Here is a 7,461-nt window from a genome sequence, read left to right as displayed (position 1 = left end):
AAAATTTAATATTGCAACTTATAGTTTATAGCATCTTAAATTGTTGAAATATTGTTGAAATACAGTATTTACCACTCTAGCTCCATTTTCAGAGTGGAGAAAATAAAGTACCCACCTCTCATGTTGTGAACATTAAATAAATAATCCACTGCTCAGTATGGGTCTTGGCACAGGGTATGTATTCAAGAAATGTGTTATTATCATTATTCTAGTATGAATGTTTTAGAATAATTTTTTTTTTTGCCTGTACAAAGCCTCAGTTATAGGAAATGAATAAAAATATTTGTTTTATTGAAGAGGAATTAGGATTTGAGGGAGGAGTTGCTGCTTATCAGTCTTACTTCAATGATGGTGGCCTATAAACACAAGCTTGTTTACAAAAACACGTCCAGTGATGCAGAGTATGTCACTCGGGGAGGTGGACGCAAGGACCAATACCTACCCTTGATCAGATGCTTAAAGCCTAAACCCAGGTTACCTACTTAACTCTGTGACATAAAAATTTGGAGTCCACTTCATGAAGGAACAGAAGGCATTGAAACATGACAGCCTTTTGGTGCTCAGGCCAGATCCCCTCCAGAATATCTTATTTCTGAAGAAAAGGAACTACAGTGGAGCAGAGTTTATAAGAAGTCTTTCACCAAGGCATCTGAATACTGAGAGCTACAAAGGCTACCTACAACATGGAAATTTTCTTTTAAAGATGGCCATAATGGTATGGGAGCACAATGAGCATGGGACTCTCCAAAGGCAGAAAGTTGGTTGAATCTGGGGAGTCACAAAGAGCTCCATGCTCACGTGGATGAGGAGATGGCTAGGTGTGGGGTACAGGGGTGCACAGCTGCTGATAAAGCAATGGCACAGAAACCAGGTCATATAGAAGATACAACCCAATGGGTACAATGGTTTGAGGAAATATTTTTTAGCCATATACATAATTAAGAGAAATTTTTGTAACGTCCTCTTTGCTCCTCTGTAGGGAGCTCAGAAACAATTTAAAATGAACTTTTTCACCTACTCATCTTTAAAGCAATAGAATTTTCCATATTCCAATATTTTCTTCTGCCTTCAAACTTTCCCTTTGGTGATTCATTAAGCCAAGACTTAATGAAAATACAAGGCTTTCTTTAATATTTGCCCTCTGATGGATTCACTCATCACCCTATATTTGTAAATTTTTTCTTCTTTGCCTGCTGCCCTGAATTATGCTAACAAATATTTATTTCTTGCAGTCATGATACTAAAGAACAAGAAAGAAAGCTAGATGGCACTGAACTTTTATCTTTGAATTAGTTTATATATTCCTGTATCTCAGGCCCCCACTTATTCTTGTTCATTAGTTCCAGTCTACAAAGTGGATTATTTAACATTGTCTGAACTTCCCTTAAATGCACATCTGCTTATGCATAACCTAGAACACCAGACATTGTGGTGAAGATTTTTTGGTGGGTGGGAGGAAGATATGGTATAGAAGCAATTTCAGGATCGAGGACATTGTGGCATAATCCCAGATTGCTCTGGAACTGAGAAACAAAATGGATATAGTGGCTTTACAAAGCAATAGAAAACAACTGCTATCTTATTTTAAAACTTGCCTACTGATCTCAATACTAATAAAACTTATCTTAAGAGGGATCTCTGTTAGTAGCTTGTAGATGCTGATACCATATTTTAAAACTCTGAGATTGTTACTACAAGGTGCCTTCTGTTTTAGCTACAAACTGCTCCTGATTTCCTGGCCTTCTTAGTGAGGAGGGAAACATAATTGACTGCGATGTTCCTGTCCAGATTCTACTCAGAAATTTTATTCTTCTCTGTTTTCCCCGTGTACCCCACAATATATTCAATTAGATTGGAAATAACCTTCAGAAGAAAATGTAGTCCCTTCTCAAAAAAGCCTAGTGACCTACAATCTCAAGAATAATACATGAATGTCATTCTTTCCCAATAATCTTAGTTTTGTCCTGTATTCCTACTAGTGGGAAGAATATAGTTGATTTTTTGTAAGCATTTTTTTTTTTCTCTTCCAGCTAGGAATCTTACCTAGAAAACAATGAAGCTAGGAGAACTTTGGTCACACTTAATTCTCATATGTCCACAGGCTCACTTGGAAAATGTCCTCTCCTAAATGGCAGCGTGTCCCTTAACCAGGAAATTTCCCTCATTCTCCATGATTCAGTAAACTCTTCTGTATACCGCACACCGCCTGACATATACACCTTCCTGACTTCGGAGGCTAAACTTGGAGAGAAGTGATTTGCAGGCGGGAGCGGGATTCCCAGTTTGCAATTTCCCAGCACCATATTTTTTTTAACTCATCAAATTATATTCAAATTATTATTATGTAACTATTTGTATAAACCTGTGTTGAAATACTGACCATGAGCCCCAGGAGAGCAGGGCCCACAGAGTAGAAAGTCTACCTTCAGGACATAATAGAGACCTTATCTGTTTGGCATGTAATAGACACTCAATAGATATTTGTTGGAAGAATGAGTAAATGACTGAGTAAATGAATGAAGAAATACATCCATATGGGCATCAACTCAAGAACTGCTTCTAATGAAAATAATACTAAAATTATGGAAAAAGGACATAAATTCAGCAAATATTTCAACTTAATTCTATTTAAAACATGCTGATACATTTAAAGTCTGTCTTTTTCTACTGTTACCTTTCAAGGCATGTACAGAAACAAAAGCCAAGCAGTTTCTTTGTTCTTTGGTGTCTACCCATGAATATATTCTCCAGGCCCTCCCAGTTAAGGGCATCCAGCCCTCCAGAGCCTGACTCCTCTGATTCTTTACAGCCAGGGCCATCTGCCAACTTCCGTCCTGCTCTGGATTTGCTCCCTGTGACTGCTTCTGCTGATAAAGGGGTCTCTTCTCCACATGGCATTCACCCCCTTCCCCATTACCTGGCCGCATATCACTGATGAAGATGAGGAAGAAACACTTCCTGTCTTATATGATTTGCCAAAGGCAGTGATTTAAATTCATTTAATAATAACCAAGATATGTTGCCAACAACTAGCTATGTAAAGTTTTTTTTTTTTTTTTAAATTTAACTTATTACTGCAATGATCATCTTCAAAATCTTATTTTGGTTAGCATTTTGAAAGAAAGACAACTATTATTCTCAGAATTTTAAAAATATAAGCAAAAAGCCATTTAACTGTCAAACAAGTCATTTATTTGGACATCGTAAAGGATAAATGATATTTGCTTCCCCATATGAAGTTAATTTTGTAATTGACGGATTTTTCCATATATTTTTATAGTTTTATTAGCATTTTATAGCATGTTTTATATTTGAGAAAAGTGCTTTACACTCATTTTAATTAGTTATTTCTCATATATATCAATTAGTTTCAGTAATGGAAAGGGTAAAGTCAAAAAGATTTTGAAAAGCAAGATGTCACATATGCATACAAATTAAACCATAATGACTTCCATCTGGGGATTATTACCCAGCATCACAAGCAGTTTTAGAGAAAAATTGTATGAATGACAAACGGGCCTTGCTGGTTTCTTCCTGTCATGCAGAAGAGGGTGCAATGACTGTTTTAAAACATTTTTTAGGTTGCTGGTGAAAATGGGCACAGTGAGCAAATATAAGTAGGTGAAAAGAAGAAACAAAATGAAGTGAGATACAATACGTGCATTTCTGTTGCCAAAGTGATAAACTTGATGCTCAAGAATATTGGCTTCTGGAGTCTCCAACCTGTGTATGGTGGAGGTTTTACCACTTACTAGCATGTGCAGGGAAAGCAAACCAGGTATCTCTTTAAAGCAAATTTTCCCACATTCAAAATGGAGAGATCAATACCCGCTTGTAGAACTGTTTTGAGATTTAAATAAACTCATCTTTATGTATTGTTAAGGTCAGTGCCTCACACAGGGTGAGACCTAAGTATTTACCGTAGTCATCCAAGTATTTTTTCCTTGAACTACCCTAACCTTCAACTTTGGTTTTTACTAAACTGTTATTAAACAGCACTGTTTTTAAATGACAAAATACCGTGGCTTGATCATTATGGATTATTAAACATATGACTTAAATAAAAGGTTAACACCTTCATCTGAACGGAAACTCTGATTATTAATCTAAAATTTCCTTATGTCCCTAAATGATCCACATGACCAAACGTTCCCTGGAGGAGTAGAAATATATTTACATACATATCTAAACAGATATAGATGAGTATATGGAATGGCTCCCAAAGTCTCCTGCCTCCTAAAGTGAGCAGATGTTTCCTCTTATAATGGAGGGCACTATATGGGCCCTGTGAGGACCATCATAATTTAATGTGCAATTGATAGCAATCTGTTGCCAAGTTAAGCCAGGTTTCATGTGGATGTCAAATAACCAATTCTTAGAACCTCAAAAGTCTTCTAATTTCAGGAGGTTTGTACTTTGAAATTCAAGCAATAATTAAAAACCAGCATCAAATTTGAAACAGCATGAACATTACCATCAGACTGGAATATATTCCAACTGGACAGCATCACATTAAAATTTATTTCCATTTTATTTTGTAATCTTTTTCTGAGGCCAATGAAATAGTTGAACTGTCCAACAGATGATTTAAACAGGCCCCTTCAGCATATCATAAAGGATTGTCAGTTTTCTTTCATGGAAGATCGACAATTTTCAGGGTAATGTTTAGAAATGAGCCAAACCAGGACATTAACATGTTCTTTTGAATTTATCGGTATTGATGGATATATTTTTGGTTCATATGTTTTGATTTTTTTTTTACTTCCTATTTATTATTCAACTAGCCTTTGTATCTTAGACAAAACAAGGAAATAAAGCATCAAAGATTATGTGAATTGTCATTACAATATAAATTGTAGGAATCATTTGACTATAATGTATAGATATAGCATATAGGGAGAATCCAAATGCTAATATTAATCCATCTCTAACCAACATTTATTTAATGTACTAGCATTGTGTTTGGTTCAGTGGAATCCAAAGAAGTAAATTGTTGTGCAAAGAGTGTGTCTTTAAAACTGATGAAAGTGTGCCCAGAGAAGCAGGGGTCTAGACCTTCCAGTTTTCTCCATGACAACTAGTGACCATTCACATGAGTCAGTGTCTACCAATTATGCCTACAGTAGCCCCTGACTTAGCTAGTGTAGTTCTGGCTGGTGTTGATGTCAAATTTGTCCTTGAGCTTTCAGTCTGCTACTTTCCTCTATTTGCATTTGACATCTACTTTTCTGTTATTCTTGTGTATGCATCTTGCATGCCCAGCTCAGCACATGTCACATGAAGCTGATTTTCCTATCTCCCCATGTCTTTTTTGTTGTTCAATCCCTAGGTGGTTGCTAGCTTCATTTTGTTGCTCCCACCGTTATCTTGACAACATTAGGAGTCTCATTCTTCTATGTGACTATGGCAAGTCAAACTAAGGAGTTCAGAATTTAAACTGACTTACATAAAGAGAGTTTAAAAGTTTGAATAACATATATGTGATTATTCAATTGCACAGCTATTCAGCCTCTGTAAGTCATATACCTTTTTTGTCCCTCACCTCCATTAAAGCCTACTGTTATATTTATTTGCTTTTTTGTGTTGTACTGTATTGAGTGCCTTCTCATGTCTATATATTTTTCATCTATTTTCCCATGGTTACCATAAGGTTAAAATTTAACATCCTAAATATATAATCATAGTTGACTTAACACCAACTTAACTTCAATACCATGCACATATACTTTTCCTGTACCCCTCTTTCACCTCATTTTTTTTGTACTTGTTAACATTTATATCTTTGCACCCTGTATGTCCCAAATACTGAATGTATCATTACTTTTTATGCATTTGCATTTTAGCATCAGTAGGAAGTAAGAAGTGGAGTTATATATCAAACATACAATACAGTCATACTGACATTTATAATTACACAAATAGTTACCTTTACTGTAGGTCTTTGTTTCTTTATGCTGCTTTGAACCACTGTCTAGTGTCCTTTCATTTCAGTCAGAAGAACTCCTTTTAGCATTGCTTGTAGGGCTGATCTAGTGGTGATAAACTCTTTAAGCTCTCCCCCTCATGTTTGAAAGAAAGTCTTGCAGGATGTAAAATTCTTGGCTGGAAATAGTTTTCCTTCAGCACTTTAAGTATTTCAGCCCATTGCCTTCTTGCCTCCAAGGTTTCTGATGAGAAATAAGCACTCAATCCAATTAGGACTCCCTTGTATGCAACACATTGCTTTTCTCTTGCAGCTTTCAGAATTCTCTTCTTGATCTTTGTCTTTGATAGTGCAGTCAATATTTGAGATGAATTTTTCTTCGTGTTTATCCTGTTTGGCGTTCTTTGAGATTCTTGGAGGTGCATATCCACATCTTGCTAAGTTTGGGAATTTCTTTGTCATTATTTCTTTGACCATTCCTTCTGCCCCTTTTTCTCTTTCCTCTCATTTTGGAACTCTCATAATGCATATATTGGTGCGCTTGATGGTGTCTCATAGTTCTCTTAGGATATTTTTACTTTTATTGTTTCTTTTTTTTGCCTTCTGCCTCTGAGTCTGACTCATTTCAAATGTCTTGCCTGCACTTTCACCAATTCTTTCTCCTGCCAGCTCCAGTCTGCTTTTGAAACCCTCCTGGACATTTTTCATTTCAGTTATTGTGGTCTTCAATGCTAGTAGTTTTGTTTGGTTCTTTTTAAAATTTCTATCTCTTTATTGAGTGTCTCATATTGTTCATTCATTGCTTTCCTGATACCCTTTAGTTCTTTCTCTGTATTTTCCTTCATTTCCTTGAGCATTTTTAAGATCATTTTTAAAAGGCTTTTTTTTTGGTATGTCCACATTCTTGTCTTCTTCATTGTTGTTTTCTGTATTTTTATCCTCTTCATTTGGATGGGCCGTCATTTTCTGTTTCTTGGGTTGTCCTGTACTCTTTTGTTGTACTCTGAATATTTTACTATTTTAAAATATTTACTCTGTGATTTGCTCCCTGTTCCTTGATTTTGTAACCAGAAAACGGGGATTTTCTTGAGCTTCAGCCCTCCTATTAGGAAGGCCTGCCCAAGGTGAATGCAGTGTGCAGAGCTTTCCCTGTCTTTCTGGGCCCCATCTTCTCTTGAGCTTTTGCCCGTTAGTTGTTTTGCAGTTCCCCTGTTTATAGGAGTTTGGTTGTCCCTTCTGTTTCCCAGGAGACAGGCTTCCCTTTCCTGGGTATTTGAACACCAGCAGGTCTTTGTCCCAGATTGTCCGCCACTATGGTTTTTTATACTCCTTTTATCTGGAGGGCAAATTCTAGGAGAAGGGTCACTCCAGAAAGGACTTTCCAAAGTCAGTTTATTTCAGCCAAAACAGGGCCAGGGATCCATGAGCCAGGAGACTAGTTTCAAAGTGCCCTGAGGAGGAAGGGCCCCCAAATCTTCTCCAACAGCTCCCCAAAGCTGAGCTTTCCTGGCCTGCCCAGCAAATGCAGCCCTTCAGCT

The sequence above is a fragment of the Choloepus didactylus genome, chromosome 3 (genome assembly GCF_015220235.1).
Source record: "Choloepus didactylus isolate mChoDid1 chromosome 3, mChoDid1.pri, whole genome shotgun sequence".
Lineage (NCBI taxonomy): Eukaryota > Metazoa > Chordata > Mammalia > Pilosa > Megalonychidae > Choloepus > Choloepus didactylus.
The sequence above is the reverse complement of the archived record's forward strand: the minus strand, read 5'-3'. Positions refer to the sequence as shown.